Source organism: Canis lupus, chromosome 15, assembly GCF_011100685.1.
Source record: "Canis lupus familiaris isolate Mischka breed German Shepherd chromosome 15, alternate assembly UU_Cfam_GSD_1.0, whole genome shotgun sequence".
Lineage (NCBI taxonomy): Eukaryota > Metazoa > Chordata > Mammalia > Carnivora > Canidae > Canis > Canis lupus.
The window spans coordinates 35,761,402-35,779,187 of NC_049236.1; the positions used below are offsets into that span (position 1 = coordinate 35,761,402).

Consider the following 17,786-nt stretch of genomic DNA (forward strand, 5'->3'; position numbering starts at 1 on the left):
TCATTTCCTGGAGTGATCAGCCACCTACCTGCTAACAGGTTGATTATATTGGGCCACTTCCATCACAGAAGGGGCAGCACTTTGTTCTTACTGGAATAGACACTCTGAATCTAGATTTGCCTTCCCTGCATGTAATCCTTCAATCAAAAGTAGAATACCAAAAAAATAAAAAAATAAAAAAAAAGTAGAATACCTTTTCTATTATCATGGTATTTCACACAACACTGCCTTTTTTTTTTTTAACAGCACTGCTTCTTTTTTTTTTTTTAATTTTTTTTTATTTATTATTTATGATAGTCACAAAGAGAGAGAGAGAGAGGCAGAGACACAGGCAGAGGGAGAAGCAGGCTCCATGCACCGGGAGCCTGACGTGGGATTCGATCCCGGGTCTCCAGGATCGCGCCCTGGGCCAAAGGCAGGCGCTAAACCGCTGCGCCACCCAGGGATCCCAACAGCACTGCTTCTGATCAAGGAACTTGCTTCACAGCCAAAGAAGTGTGACAGTGGGCCCATGCTCATGGAATTTACTGGTCTTATTGTGTTCCTCACCATTATGAGGCAGCTGGCTTCATAGAATGCTGGAATGGCCTTTTGAATACTCAGTTACAGTGCCAGCTAGGTGGCAATATCTTGTAGGGCTAGCACAAGATTCTCTGAGAGGTTCTATATGCTCTATATATTCTGCTGTTCTTCCATAGCCAGGATTCATGGGTCCAGGAATCAAGGGGTGGAAACCAGAGTGGAACCACTCACTTTTACCCCTAGTAAAGTTTTTCTTTCCTGTCCTTATGACCTCATGCACTCCTGGCCTAGAGGTCTTGGTTCCAAATAGAAGAATGCCTTTACTAGAAGACCCAACAATAATTCCACTGAATTGGAAGTTAAGACTGCCATCTGGCCACTTTGGGTTCCCCATGCCTCTAAATGGGCAAAGAATGGAGTTCTGCGCTGGATGAAGTGATTGATCTTGATTACCAAGGGGAAATTGGACTGCTACTTCACAATGGAGGGGAAGAAAGGTATATTGGGCCTTTTTTTCTAATTTAATTTTTCTTTTTTTAGTATTTGCTACAGCCAACATGGGGGCTTCAGCTTATAACTCCGAGATCGGGAGTTGTATTTTCTACTGACAGAGCCAGCCAGGCATCCCTGGCTATCTCTTGTTATTACCATGTAGTTAAAGTTAACGGAAAACTACAACAACTCCATTCAGGTAGAAGCAGAGATGACCCAGACCAATTAGGAATGAAGGTTTAAATTACCCCACCTGGTAAAACCCCTTAGGATTGAAGGTTTAAGTTACCCCATCTTAGCTGAGGTGCTTGCTGAGGACAAAGGGAATACAAAATAGAAAGTGGAAGAATAGTTTTATTTATTTATTTTTAAATGTCTTATCTATTTATTCATGAGAGACACAGAGACAGAGACACAGGCAGAGGGAGAAGCAGGCTCCATGCAGGGAGCCTGATGTGGGACTCTATCCCGGATCTCCAGGATCAGGTCCTGGGCTGAAGGCAGATGCTAAACCGCTGAGCCACCCGGGGATCCCAAGAGTAGAAGAATAGTTTTAAATACTAGGTATGACCACATGATCAGTAATAATGAGGTCTATAATTATCATGAGTATTTTTTCTTTATTATGTTATGAATATGTTTATGTGTATGTATGTGTGTAGCAAGTATCTTTGTTTTCTTCCCTTATCATATTATATAAAACTGACTTTATATCATAATATTTAAGTTATATGATTTTTTAAAAAAGATTTATTTATTTATTCATGAGAGAGACAGAGGCAGAGAGAAAAGCAGGCTCCTTGCAGGGAGCCTGATGTGGGACTTGTTCACCGGACCCAGGATCACTCCCTGAGCCAAAGGCAGACGCTCATCCACTGAGCCACCCAGGCATCCCTAAGTTATATGCTATTTTTTTTAAGATTTTATTTATTTATTTATTTATGATAGGCAGAGGAAGAGAGAGAGAGGCAAAGACACAGGAAGAAGGAGAAGCAGGCTCCATACGAGGAGCCTGACGCGGTACTCGATCCCGGGAGTCCAGGATCCGCCCTGGGCCAAAGACAGGCGCCAAACCACAGAGCCACCCAGGTATCCCCGAGTTATATGCTATTAAGAAGAGTGAACATCACCCAAAAACTTTGCATCTTCATCTGGGGAAAAGGTTAATGTTTTTTCAGTTGTACAAAAGTTAGTTGTATCATTTTAGGTGGAAGTATAACCATGTTGTTATGGACTGAGTGCTTGTTTCTTCCCTAAACTAATATGTTGAAACTCTGTGATGGTATTAGGAAATGGGTCCTTTGGGAGGTAATTATGATTGGGTCATGAGGGTGAAGTCCTCATGAATAGCATTAGTGCCCTTATAAGAGTCTTAAGAGACCTTTCTTCCCTGCTCTCTGCCATATGAGGATACAAGAAGTCAGCAGTCTAGAAGGCCTGGCTCACTCAGTAACTAGAGTATATGACTCTTGATCTTGGGCTTGTGAATTCAAGTCCCACATTGGGTGTAGAGCTTACTTAAAAAAAAAAAAATGTCAGCAACCAGAAGAGGGTTCTTACTAGAAATCAACCATGCTGGCACCTTGTTCTCAGATTTCCAAATATCAGAACTATGAGAAATTTCTGTTGTTTATAAGCCACTCAGTCTATAGTACTTTGGTAAGTGGCATGAACTAAGACATTATTTTTAAGAAAAAAATTTAAAAAAATTTTTAAAGTAAGCTCTATATCCAACATGGGGCTTGATTTCATGACTCCAAGATCAAGAATCACATGCTCTACCAACTGAGCTAGCCAGGTGCCCCAAAGACACTTGTTATCTTTATTTATATATTAAGTATGGTTTAAAGAGTGCCAACTTGACAAGAGGTGGTCTTGTGATGATTAATTTTATGCGTCAACTTGGCTAGTCTGTGATGCTTAGATGTTTGGCCAAACACCAATCTTAGATGTTGCTGTGAAGGTGGTTTTTTGATGTGATTAACATTTAAATCAGTAGTTTGAGTAAAGCAGATTACTTCCATAATGTCAGTTGCTGAGCAGCACATACCATAAATTCCACTTTTATTAAAAATTCATATTCAAACATATGTACACCTATAATTAAATACTCATGGAAAAAAGTCTGGAAATGATGCACACCAAACCAATAGTGACTACCTCTGGGAAATGGGACAAAGACTGAAGTGTGAGGAAAGAGTGTATTTTTCCTTTTTAATTTTATAAAATTTCTGTAATTAAAATTTTCCCAATCAGAATGTATCACTTAGATTTGTCCTTTTTTCCAGAGGAAGATCCTACTTTTCTTTATTTTGATTTTATTTTGGTTAAGGGATCAGTTATCACCTTCAGTCTGACAAGTTTTGTTTCCCAATATTTACCCACTCTGTATGCTAGAACTAGCTCTGTGCTCTGTCAGAGCATAGCTATCCCATGGCCATCTTTCCTCCAACCTGCAGGCTATGGAAGTGTACAGAATAAGACTAAGCATAATATAGATTGCCTGGGATTCCATATTTTATGATAAGTAAATTTAATAACATATTATTAAAGATAGATCTTTTGTGTGAGTGAAAGTAGCCTTTTATTAGTAGTGTACTTGCAGTGTTGCAATTGGGTTTCCCAGGCCACAGACTCTGAGACAGAGATGAGCATGAAGGATGTTTATTAAGCAGAGCCCTTGGGATCAAAACTTGTCAAAACATGAGGAAGGAAGCAGAGGGATAAGTCCAGCTGTGATATGCACCAACCACAATCCCAGCCTACCCCACAAACAGCTCTGAAGCTAGACTGGCCCTTCAGAGTTGTCCTAAGTTGGCCCTAGATGGCCAAGACTTTGTACTCTTGCAACAGTTAGTCATTGGATGTGGGCCAACCTGGAAGGGGCATAGTTTCCAGCAAAGATGCTCTCTGCTTCTCAGGCAATCCTGGAAGGGGCTGGCAGACAGCTGATAGCTGATTGAGACAATTTCTGAAAGGTGTTAATGCAGGGTAGGGCTATCTGCCAACAGTTCTCCTAGCAGGTGGAGTAGCAAGTCCTTCAATGATGAGGGATCTGGGTGGCACATCACAATTTCTGTCTCATTCACCCTTCTTATTCTTTGAATCAACTTCTTAAAATTGCTCATGCGTCTTTTTTTTAAGTATATAATATGAATCAGTATGATAATTCAATGAGATAATTCATGTGGAACACTTATGGTACTTATTAAGTGCTGTCATTATTATCATTATCAATACTATTATTTTTTTTAATTTTTATTTATTTATTTATGATAGTCACAGAGAGAGAGAGAGAGAGAGAGAGGCAGAGACACAGGCAGAGGGAGAAGCAGGCTCCATGCACCGGGAGCCCGATGTGGGATTCGATCCCGGGTCTTCAGGATCGCGCCCTGGGCCAAAGGCAGGCGCCAAACCACTGCACCACCCAGGGATCCCTCAATACTATTATTAATATTATTCTCACCTAGTAAAGAGCAATCTTGAAAAAAACATGATATTATTTTCTAAGTTTCATTTTTATTAAGCATGAGGAAGTAGAAAAGAATATTATAACCTTTCTGTTGTGTATTCATTCTATCAAGTTGATCCTGAAAAAGTTTCAAAGTTTATGAGTGCTAGTCCTTTTCACATGATAAAGGGAATTATATTCTTCCCTTTTGCTTTTAAAAGATATAATTTGCCTGTCATAAGGAGCTCTTTTGCTTGGTTTATTAAGGGAAAAACCAGTTCCAGATTTTAAATTCATTCCCTTGATAAATGTAATCCCATCGTAAATCATAACAATAAGTGAAAAGCTGGCTTCTGCTCTTGAAAAAAGTAGTCATATGAGACTATTGTTTTAATGCTGTTGACATTTGGTTTTGAACATTTGATTTCTGTGCTAGTGAAAAATAACTGTTAACAGAAAAAGAAAAAGAGGCTAACACGTACTGACCACTCTAAATATCTCACTTGTATTAGCTCTCTTAGTATTATATCAGTCTTATGAGGTAGATACTGTTACTGCTTCTCTTTCATAGATCTTGAAATTGAGGTTCCGAGGGGGTAAGTTAAGGTAAAATGTCTAGTTAAATGGCAGAACAGGAATTAGAACCCAGGTTAATTGGACTACAAGATTTTTTATTTCTGGCCATTCCACTTTACTGACACGAAGGACTGACTTGAGTCCATTTCTTTCAATTAATCAATCATTTATTAAAAGAATACTATGAACCCAGCACAGCCCAGCTTGGGGAGAATAAAAAAATTATAAAAGCCCTCTCCGTGTGTTTACAATCTAGCTGAGAGGTTTCTAGGTAATTAAGGGGCGTGTTTCCTAAACCTTAATTATTCATTTACCATTTTTCTTTGTTGTCATGTGTACCATATGAAGTATTATTTTTCCTTCCCTGAACTCTCTTACCTCCTAAACTTGAACGTTCAAATTTTTCAAGGTTATTTAAAAAAAAAGTTAAAAAAAAAAGACTCAAAGATAGTCTTTCCTATATCTTTTATGCCTTCTTGAAAGATGATTCAATACTTTGGTCAGTACAATAAGAAACTGAAGGAAAAGAAAAAGAAGCTGAAGAATGTTATTATATTCCACCATTGCACATACTTCTCGGTAATTTAATATTTCTTCCATTGTTTTTTTATTTTAATCTTTTTATTTTTTTATTTTTTTTTTAAAAGATTTTATTTATTTATTCATGATAGAGAGAGAGAGAGAGAGAGAGAGAGAGGCAGAGACACAGGCAGAAGAAGAAGCAGGCTCCATGCCGGGAGCCCGATGTGGGACCTGATCCCAGGACTCCAGGATCGCGCCCTGGGCCAAAGGCAGGCGCTAAACCACTGAGCCACCCAGGGATCCCCTATTTTAATCTTTTTAAAAATCATGGTTGAGAATAATTAGTTGGTAATGATAAACTTATTCCAAGGTTGATGAAATAGCAGAATATTTCAAGATATACGAAAAATAAGATCAACTAATATCCCGTAATTTATCTTTGATTTTTAAAGGGTCAAATGGATCCATATGGCAATTGCAAAATAGAATGTGAGTTAGCTACTATTTATCCCCATTTTACAGATCAAAACCTTAGTGTTTACATTGTTAAGAAACTTGCAGTGAGTCCAACTCTGGACCTGGTGCTCATAATCACTATTTTATCTCCCCAGGTCAGTGGTCCTCCTGTTTTGTTTTTTAAAGATTTATTTACTTATTTGAGAGAGAGAGAGAGAGAGAGCAAGAGCAGGGAGGGGCAGAGGGAGAGGGAGAGAGAGAAACCTTAGCAGACTCTGTGTTGAGCATGGAGCCCCACACGAGCTCGACCGCATGACCCAGAGACTGTGAGACCGTGACCCAAGCTGAAATGAAGAGTTGGATGCTCAACTGAAATTTTTATTTCTAATTTTTATAGTCCATCATATATTCTGGGAAATTCTTTAGCCTGAATCTTATATGATCAATTTAAATAGATATCCTCTTTTCCTGTTCTGAGAGCATAGAGATTGGTGGTAAATGTTGATACACTGCTTTGAAATTCATCATCAAGTCACACTACAGTCTTCTTTTCTTCAGGCTATATAACTTTATTTTTAAAAAGTTTTCATAAGTTTTGTTTTCCTATCTTCCACTCCTAATTACTGTTCCCCTCTGACTTATCTCTAAAAATTTCAGGTTTCTTTTAAATTGTGAAGCTGAGATTTGACCAGGGTCCTTATAATAGGATCATTATTTTACTATTTATGTTTGTTTTCCTTTATTTTTTTCTCTTCTTTTGCAGCCATACAAAGCAATCCTCTTTCTCTCTTCCCCTTTGCTTTATTTTATGGGCTTATTAGCATCAATTTTTCCTCTAATAGTAGCATATAGTTAACTTTGTACAAGTCACATCTCCTCTGTGGTAAGCTGAACCATGCCTCCTATATTCGTGCACCTGTGTGGTGTTCTGTTGGATCTGGACTGGCCACACTTTAACCAATAGAATTCAGAGGAAGTAACACTGTGCTTGTTCCAGGCTTAAGCCTTAAGAAGACTTAGCTTTCTGGGGAAAGCCAGCTGCTGTGTAATATGTTTACCCTGAGACTGCCATCTGTGAGCAGTTGTCTTCCACATGGCCTCTCCATGAGCCCAAAGTAGCCACATGGAGAGGCCATGGGGAGGAGAACCAGACTCTAGCCAACAGCCCCAGCTAATCTTCTAACTGACAGTTATACCAACTTGCCAGCCTGTGAGTAAGGCCATCTTGGAAGTTGATTCTCTAGTCATAGTTGCGCCACCCCAGCTGACACCATGTGGGACAGTAACAAACCTTGCCCAAATTACAGAATTGTGAGCAAATAAGCAATTTTAAGGCACTAGTTTTTTTTGGGGGGGAGGTAATTTGTTAAGTAGAGACAATTGAAACATCTTCTTTGGGCAAGACCTATTTTTTGTTTGTTTGTTTTTAAATCTGTGAATTAATTTGAACAAGATACTTTCTACATACTCTAAACTCTCCATTAGAGTGTGATATACCTTGTTCCACTGCTCCACAACTTCTGCCTACAGCCTATGTTTACTCCTATAGATTTTTATTTGATGCTAATTTGTGACTAGTCTTGTTGAAGTTTTTTTCTTAGATCCAAGTCTCTAATTTAAAGTCATTGGAAATACTTATTTTGTCCTCCACTGTGCTAATACTGCTCTCAGCTTGGTGGCATGTCATTTGATGAGCTTGCCTTCTACTTCATCATTTCCTTCAGCAAACTCACAGCTGCATTCTCACAGCTGGACTGGCTGATTCACTATCTTTTTTTGGCCCTCCAAAAATCCTACTGGCATAGTTTCTAGGATTCAGAAACTTGCCTTTCCCACCATTTTGCTGTTTCTGGCTCAAGCATACCCTAAATGGATCACTTTTCTAAGATATCACATGCCCATTCCTGTGAATTTCTTGTGAATAATAGTGCTATTAGAAAGCTGATGAGAAAAATACTTTTCTTTTTTGGTGAAGTCTTGGCTCAGAATATTTCTAAAGCAATCATCATCAATTAATTATGCCTCAAGACTTCTGTGATAGGGATATGAAACCAGTAATTTTTTTCATATCACTTTGAATTCATGTCTTAGAATATTACAGCACATTTGCTCTCCTTGAGCTGAATTCATTCCAGAAGGCACATGTTTCTTAGTAAATATTGTCCAGTCATTTCTGAAGGATATTTAAGCTTGGATGATATGAAAGTAATTGATTCTCAGCATTTTAAAAACTACTTTCAATTTTAGCCACTGCTGGCCATCTGTTTATTCACTTCAGAAAGAGTTCCAAACATAGCCTAGAGTCATCATGAGTAATCTTAACAGACTCACTGGAGCATAGGCTATAACCCCAGTCTTCCCAGGATTTCAATGTGCTTTAGAAAAGAACTGCTGCCATATTAGGGCCCATTTATCCTGTCTCACACATGATATACTCAGAATAGGAGCTAAGCATGTTATCTGAGATAACAGCAAAATAGAAGAGTTGATCTGTGGAACATGTAGCCTGTAAGGTTAGCATAACACAAGTACATTCTCATGATGCAAGGTAACTAGTTCTAGGACAGAAGGCCAATGTTTCCCCTTGCCACCAACCTTCTCAACCTTGGTAGAACACAAATTGTTACAGGCACTGTATATGGGCCTAAAAACGTTCTGGGGCAATATGATTTATGTGATGTTATACTTTCTTACTATACTGGCCATTAAACATTTTTTTTCAATCCAGCATCTCTTCTTTATAGGAACTACCTCTTCTCTACTTCCTGTGATTCTGATGGGCTACAATTCCTAGGGCCTCATTCATTTGGCCATAATGGAGAAGTTGCTAGGTTAGAATACAGCATGGAGCCACACATGGAAATCTTCTCAAACCTCATGGGGGCTGTCTTATATTAGGAGAAAACTAACAAATAGGAGTAGGGTGGGGACACGGAGAAAATAAAAGTCACCAGTATTGGTCTGGCTTCAGGATACAGCTGTATTTGAACTTTTCAGACAAGCTGCTCATTTGCTTTTTGGCTTAAACTCATTTAAATTGTTCAGAGAGCCTGTATCTCCCCCTGCCTATGTCTCTGCCTCTTTCTGTGTCTCTAATGAATAAATAAAATCTTAAAAAAAAATGAAGATGTCTGGTGGCTCAGTGGTTGAGCATCTGCCTTCAGGTCAGGTTATGATCCCGGGGTCCTGAGATTGAGTTCTGCATTGGGTGCCCTGCAGGGAGCCTGCTTCTCTCTCTGCCTCTCTCTCTCTCTCTCTCTCTCTCTCTCTCTCTCTCTGTCTCTCGGGAATAAATGAATAAAATCTTTTTTTAAAAAAGCTATTTTTATGGTTACATATATTTTCCTTAAAGAATAGGTTGCTATTATTTATAACTCATTTTTTTTTAAAGATTTTATTTATTTATTCATGAGAAACAGAGAGACAGAGAGGTAGAGACACAGGCAGAGGGAGAAACAGGCTCCGTGCAGGGAGCCCGACATGGGACTCGATCCCGTGTCTCCAGGATCATGCCCTGGGCCGAAGGCAGCGCTAAACCGCTGAGCCACCCAAGCTGCCCTAAAAATAGCTTTCTTATCCAGCAATCCCATTTCTGGATATATACCCTAAGGAGTTGAACCATTATCTTGAAAAGATGTCTATACTCCTGTGTTCTCTGCAGCATTATTCACAATAGCCAAGGTATGGAAACAACATTAATATCCATCAGCAAATGAATGGATCAAGAAAGTTGTACATACATATTTTTGTACATATATACATATTTGTGTGTATGTATATACACACTGGAATATTATTCAGCCTTAAAAAGAAGGAAATCCTGTCATTTGCAACAATATAAGTGAACCTGGGGGTATTATGCTAGGTAAAATAAGCCAGACAGAAAAAGACAAATATTGTCTGGTATCACTTACATGTGGATTCTAAAAATATATATATATCAAACTCATAGTAACAGAGAGTAGAATAGTGGTTACCAGAGGCTAGAGGCAGGGAAATGGGGAGATATTGATCAAAGGGTACAAATTCAGTTATAAATAATATATATTACAGTTATAAATAATATATATTACATTTTTTTCAAAGTTAAACACATCCAGATTTATTTACACAATGCTAATAAAGAAATTTAAGTTTGATTTCCATTTTGTGGGATTTTGCTATGGGATCTGGCTTTGCTGTGTAACTGACATGGGTCACAGAAACTTGATCATCCACCCCACATGCAACGTTCTGTCCCAAGGGAACAGAAGACTTGGGTTTTTAGCGCACATGCAGTAATGATGTTAATACTTCTTTACATGTTAGGAGGAATGTGTAAAGCAGTGTAATATATATAATAAATATATAATTTCAGTTATAAAATGGGTAAGTTCTGGAGACCTGATGTACAGCATGGTGATTATAGCTAATGATAATGTACTGTGTACTTGAAATTTGTGGAGAGCAGATTTTACTACATACACATATTCATCATAACTATAGGAGGTAATGGATAAGTTAATTAGCTTGGTTTTGAACATCATTTCATATTCATAATGTATACTTATAACAAAACATCATGTTGTACACTTAAATATATACAATTTTATCAACAAATGAATGAATGAATAAGATAGAGACATGGTTTAAACTGAAAATCACTAATCAGAGTAAACAGACAAAATTCAAGTCCATAATGTGGGAAGGGAAGTAGTAGAAGGAAGGAGTAGACAGTCTTAAACTTGGAAAATCTTGAAGGATTATTCTAGTTTTCTTTGTAAGGATAAAAACATGTAATTTCAAACGTGGCAGCTAGAGATGCATTAAAAACAAGTTTACTGATCTGTGCTTTGAAGTGTCATTTTCACTGTTCCTGGCACACCCATCAGAAAATAGCTCATGCTCAGTGCATTCATCACATCATCAGCACATCTTTTTTTTTTTTTTTTTTTTTAAATTTTTATTTATTTATGATAGTCACACACAGAGAGAGAGAGAGAGGCAGAGACACAGGCAGAGAGAGAAGCAGGCTCCATGCACCGGAAGCCTGACGTGGGATTTGATCCCGGGTCTCCAGGATCACACCCTGGGCCAAAGGCAGGCACCAAACCGTGGTGCCACCCAGGGATCCCCATCAGCACATCTTAAAATCAATATTTATCTTTACAGGGATTCTTAAGGAGGTACGTTGGTTAATGTTCCTTAATTCCTTTTTTTTTTTTAATTTTTTTTTTTTATTTATAATAGGCACACAGTGAGAGAGAGAGAGAGAGAGAGGCAGAGACACAGGCAGAGGGAGAAGCAGGCTCCATGCACCGGGAGGCTGACGTGGGATTCGATCCCGGGTCTCCAGGATCACGCCCTGGGCCAAAGGCAGGCGCTAAGCCGCTGCGCCACCCAGGGATCCCTGTTCCTTAATTCCATTGATTTCTCTGGGTCCTGTATTCCTAGTATTTCAGGCTAAAGTGAATCTACAATTATATTCCTTGGGCTAAAGCCTCTCAGTGGGTGCCAATGTCTCTTCAAGATAGTGATTTTTATTTCCTTTGGATATATACCCAGAAGTGAGATTGCTGGCTCTCCTAGGGTAGTTCTATTTTTCATTTTTTCAGTAACCTCTAAATTGTTTTTCATAATGGTGGCACCAATTTATATACACATCAAGAGTGCACAAAGATTCTCTTTTCTCCATATCCTCGCCAACATTTGTTATATTTTGACTTTTTGATAATGGCTATTCTAACAGATATGAGGTAATATCTCATTGTGGTTTTGATTTGCATTTTCCTGATGATCTGTTAGCCATTTGTGTGTCTTCTTTGGAAAAGTGTCTATTCAGATATGTCACTATTTTACATTTTAAGGTACCTTAAACACATTTTGAAAGCACAACAAATACATACACATGCACACTAGATAAGGCTGGAGACAAAATAGGAGGAAATATTAATGGATATACATGCATTGCATTTGAACTCTTAACCTATAAAAAATCAACAGGCACATCCGAGAACCTAGCAGAAATGTTCCTTTTGACTATATTAACCAAATATTATTGAACATCTGTGTACAAGGAATCATGCCAAATATTGAGAACCAAAAGATGAAAACAATTTGAATCTTTGCTCCTAAGGAATCTAGCTAGTAAGGGAGACAGACTTGATTTCTCAGACAAGGAAATTAATATTTATTCCATTAGGCTCACATTGCACCTATCTCTATTGTAGTACATGCTATAATTATTTCTTTGGAGATACATGCCCTGTTTTAGAATGGAAATTCTACAATGGGCCAACTGACTGTCTTATATTCTCAGTGCCTAATACTATCCTTGGTATGGTAGGTATTTAATAAAAACTTGATTTTGACATAATTCATGGAATATGTAACAGACTTCAAAAATGAGGAAGTGTGTTAGTTTACATAAGAGAATCTCCAGTGGCAAAGTAGGTCCAGTGGTTTCAGTAGGTCATCAAGAATCAGAGGTTCTTCATATTGCTCTGTTCTATTTTATTTTAGCTTTATTTTTTCAAAAGATTTATTTTTTTTATTTGAGAGGAAGAGAGAGCACACACCAGTAGGAATGGGGAGGTGGGGGAGGGAAAGGCAAAGGGCGAGAGACTCTGGAGCAGATAAAGCTGAGTGCAGAGCCTGACATGGGGCTTGTTCTCATAACCCTGTGAAACCAAGAGTTGGACACTTAACTGACTGAGCTACACAGACTCCTCTGCTCTGTTCTCTTTTAATCCTCAGGTAGTTTTCTCTTATGGTTAGAGGATGGCTGCTGGAGGGATTAGACTGTTTACTAAGTTGGCATGTGATGGGGGCAGGGGGAACTCCTGATCTTCTTAGAATAGATGAAAAGCTTTCCCTAAAGCATCTAGAAAACCTTTTCTCATATTTCATTGATTAGAATTGGATCACATATTATTCCCACTCATAAGAAGGGTGGGATTCCCTTTAGACAGGATTTCTTAATTTTGGCACTATTGGCATTTTGTAGGGAATAATTATTGTGAAAGGCTATCCTTTGCATTGCACTGGTTTTCTACCCTAGCAGCACCCTCCCACCAGTTATGACAACCAAAATGTCTCTAGACATTGCAGATGTCCCCTGGGAGGTAAAATCACCCTGACTGGAAACCATTGCTTTAGATAATTTAGAATTATTCCCAAAGCTGAGAGTGAATCAGGTTTGTGTAATGTAGATGGGGATATATATCCTTGAACCCATCAGGGTTCTGTCAGGAAGGTAATGGATTTGGTTAGGTAGCTAACAATGTCCACACTGTGTGTTGAACATAAGGCATAACAGGTTCCGTATGCAATTAAAAATTTTAGATTTCCTTCATATTAAATGTCTTGAAAACAAATTTTGCACAGTTCAGTATAATTCGAAGTGAAAAAATGAGCTTATGTTGAGGGATTGGATCTTTTTTTTAAAAAAAGATTTTACTTATCTATTTGAGAGAGAGAGAAGGTGTGTGTGAGTTAGTGAGAGAGAGCATGAGTAGGAAGGGGAGGGAGAAGCAGGCTCCCCATGAGTAGGGAGCCTGACATGGGGCTTGATCCCAGAACCCTGGGATAATGAATTGAGCCAAAGATGCTTAACCAACTGAGCCAGCCAAGTATGAGGGATTGGTTCTTGTCTCTTAGCAGTTTCTTACAAAGCAAAACTGAATCAGGCCACTTTAAGTTGGAAATTATAGAAACACAGTCCAAATTGCTTATACAAAAAATAGAATTCACTAGCTCATGATAATAATCATAGCCAAATTTTATCAAGTGCTTTCCCACTTGTAACAGGAATTGTTCAAATGTTTCCCAAATGTTAACAAATCTAATTCTTATAATAATTCTATGAAATCTTTACTATTATTTCCAGGAAGAAACTAAGTCATAGGAAAATTAAGTAACTAGAATCAACCACTAAATGATCACACTTTGTAAATGCTACTTGAGCCCTGAGGAGGAATTGATTAATTCTGATCTGGATATGAGAAGAACTCATAGACAAGGGGAATTTTTAGTTTGCTTGGAGGGAAGAGTAAAATTTTTATATTAATGCCATATCATTGTATTGAAGGTGAGGGATAGAGAGGAGAAAATGTTTCCTCTTTCTGGGTAATGCTTGTTTAGGGCTGGACTCTGGCAAAAACTCTGTGGATCCCAAAAGGTAGAGCTCCACTCAACTTATAAGCGCCCAGAAATTTCCCCCAGGGGTGCACTCACAGCTCTGTTGTGGCTGGTTCAGGATGGATTCTGATATTAGCTGCAAAGTATTTGGAGCCATCACTCTGAGTTTCAACTCTTCTTGGTAAGCTTGGCTCACTAGACTAATTCTTTCTACCTGTCTTCCAATGGGTCTCTTAAGAGCCATCCTAGAATTTGACCTCGATCAGAGTAAAGGTCATCACATACAGCCTTGCAGTTTGTGCACTATACAACTCCAGGAGCACCACTAAGAGAAATCTCTTAAATGTCTGCGAGAAGCCACAAACCTATGATTTTATAACCCCTAAAACAGCCCCTGGGGCCTCCAAGCTCACACCAGTAGGAAACAGGCTGGGAAAATTTTCAATCTCCAGGAAGAGCATAGTCTCCAATACTCACTTCAGATGTGGCTACAGAGGATAATGGGCGTGAAAGAAACTCCCAGATAGCAGAATCAGGGCTGAGCAGGTGAGCCAACGAAGGGACTTACTTTCTGTCAGGGTAGGGAATCTTTTTTTTTTTTTTAAAGATTTTATTTATTCATTCATGAGAGACAGAGAGAGAGAGGCAGAGACATAGGCAGAGGGAGAAGCAGGCTCCAAGCAGGGAGCCCAACATGGGACTTGATCCTGGGTCTCCAGGATCACTCCCTGGGCCAAAGGCAGGCGCCAAACTGCTGAGCCACCCAGGGATCCCAAGGGCAGGGAATCTTTGCAGTTTCTGCTTATTAGGATTTGACAGTTGCTACGGACCAGTGACTACTATATATTTCCCATTCTTCCCTTTTCTGACCTGGAGTTTTTTTTATGGTTATCATGTCTTTGCCACACCACTGCATATTAGATGTCTTAGTTTATGAGTTGGTGTTCCAAAAGGAACCACATCCAAACTTGATGGAGAGGACTGCCTAACACTCAGAGACCTTGGACTGCAAAGTGGGATTGGTAATTGGCTTGTATTGGTTCCCTTGGGAAAGAGGTATGTATTGGTTCCCTTGGGAAAGGATGTATTGGTTCCCTTGGGAAAGAGGTAAATGTGTTCTTACATATCAGAAGGGTATATATTAATACTTGGGCAGCCAGAGAGGTGGTTTGTAAAAAAAAAGTGCCTACTAATTGGCCTTTGATACTCATTCCCTCAATCTTCCTTTTAGGAATAGAGCCTCTAGATTTTAGTTGGATACATGGTTATCAGGCTAGAAACATTTTCCAGCTGTACATAGGTGGGCCCTAGAACTATGTCCTGCCTGATGAATGGGATGTGAAAGGAGATAATCTGTGCCTTAGGAAGATATCTTTACTTCTCTTTTTACTCTTTCACACAAGCTGCAATGTAGTAGTAAATTATTTGAATTGTGGTTGGGAGCTTCATATAGTAACTTTTTTTCTGCAAGGGTTGGCAAATTTTCTTAAAGGGCCTGATAGGAAATACTTTGACTTACAGTCTTACCTGCCATAGAGTCTCTATCATAACTACGCAGATCTGCCATCATAGTTCAAAAGCAGATATACAATTGAGCATGGTTACGTTCCAAAAAATTTTATTTACAAAAGCAGGTGTCTAGCCTACCAACTATAATTTCTCCATCACTAATCTAATAGAACAATAAGATAGGTGAGGGCAACCCCGGGTGCCTCAGCAGTTTAGCGCTGCCTTCCGCCCAGGGTGTGATCCTGGAGACCCTGGATCGAGTTCCATGTCAGGCTCCCTACAGGGAGCCTTCTTCTCCCTCTGCCTGTGTCTCTGCCTCTGTGTGTGTGTGTGGGTGTGTGTGTGTGTCATGAATAAATAAATAAAATCTTAAAAAAAAACCCAATAGGATAGGTGAAATATAGGTCCCTGGTGACCTCATGGAAGAAAGCCACCCTACATTCCTTCTTATCTATTAGCTCAGACTTTTATGTGGAAAAACAAGTCTTCATTCTTATTTGAGTCCCTGTTATGTTGGATTCTGTTAAGGTGTTCAAACCATTATCTTTTTTTTTATTTAAAGATTTTATTTATTAATCTGAGAGAGAGAGAGAGAGAGAGATGGAAAAAGCAGAAGCAGGGTGAGAGGCAGGCAGAGGGAGAGGAGAAGCAGACTCCCTGCTGAGCTGGGAACCTGACATGGGGCTTGATCCCAGGACTCCAAGAGCATGACCTGAGCCAAAGGCAGATGCTTAACCATCTGAGGCACCCAGGCAACCCTCAAACCAATGTTTTTTTTTTTTTTAATTTATTTATTCATGAGATACACAGAGAAACTGAGAGGCAGAGACATAGGCAGAGGAGGGAGAAGCAGGCTTCTCACAGGGAGCCTGATGTGGGACTCTATCCTGGATCCTGGGATCACACCCTGAGTCAAAAGCAGACACTCAACTGCTGAGCCATCCAGGTGTCCCTCAAACCAATATCTTAATGTGAGTGTATCGTATTGTAAGAATTCCCTAAATACTTACAATTATTATACATTGGAAGCATTGTTACTTTATTTTAATCACATAATCTATTTCTAGAAAGAGAAGTGATGATTGGGTAAATAACTTTCTCAAAATCCCATGGCAAGTCTGTGATGGTATGGAGAAATGCTCCCATTTCCCTTGACTCTGAAGATGTCAGTTAAAAGTGGCAACTTAAGTATCTGTATATAAGTAAAAGAATGCTTATGTTTTTTATTTTTAACCTGAAATCATTATGGAGGTAGTTAAGAGATGTTAAATGACCTCTGAGCCACTTATTTATTAGTAAGTATATAATGAACAACATTTCATTAAATGCACATTAGTTGCAGGCTCCTACCTGTAATTCTGGTTAAACATAAATATCCTAAAGGCAGTATCCTTGGGCAGCCCCGGTGGATCAGTGATTTGGCACTGCCTGCAGCCCAGGGTGTGATCCTGGAGACCTGGGATCGAGTCCCACGTCGGGTTCCCTGCATGGAGCCTGCTTCTTCCTCTGCCTGTGTCTCTGCCTCTCTCTTTCTCCTCTCTGTGTATTCTCATGAATAAATTTAAAAAAAAAAAAGGCAGTAAGCTTGTAAAGGAAATTCCAGTATGTTGCATAAGATATTCACATTTTACTCATCATTCAAGGCATTATATGTACTATTATCAACTTCCCTATAAGTACCTTTTTCAATTCATAATCAATATGAAATTGAGAATAGTGCAATATTTCAAAAGGCTGACAGCCCACTGTTTCCTGAAGAACAAGATAATCAAAACAAAATGGTCATTTTAAAAAGAAAATTGAAAAAAAATAAAAAAAATAAAAAGAAAATTGCTAAGTGAAGCAGGCAGTTGGAGCAGTTGGATGGAATGGTTTATAATTATTTTTGAGGAGTTTGCGTTAATTGTTCATATTAAAAAGTACATCTTCAAAGTATTATTTTTTTTTGTTTTGCGTTTTCCCTTTAGTGAAAGCATCTGTATGCACTCTATGTTCTTTGTAGTAAATACATTCATTCATTTGCTTAATTTCATCTTTTTGTGTTCATTTTTTTAAGTGCAAAGTGATGCATACATATATTGCCAGCTTGGAGTTTTGCAGTAGTAGGTGTGGTTGTATAGCAAATGTCATGTTTCTTATT

General features: G+C 38.8%; 1 long non-coding RNA gene across 1 annotated transcript in view; it reads left to right on the top strand.

Annotated features, from left to right (window-relative positions):
• Positions 1–591: 591 nt before the first annotated feature.
• Positions 592–17,786, top strand: part of LOC119877036 — a 51,280-nt gene continuing 34,085 nt past the window's right edge. The window contains exon 1 of the long non-coding RNA XR_005370567.1: positions 592–1,019. This is a non-coding gene — a long non-coding RNA (uncharacterized LOC119877036). The remainder of the gene's footprint in view (positions 1,020–17,786) is intronic.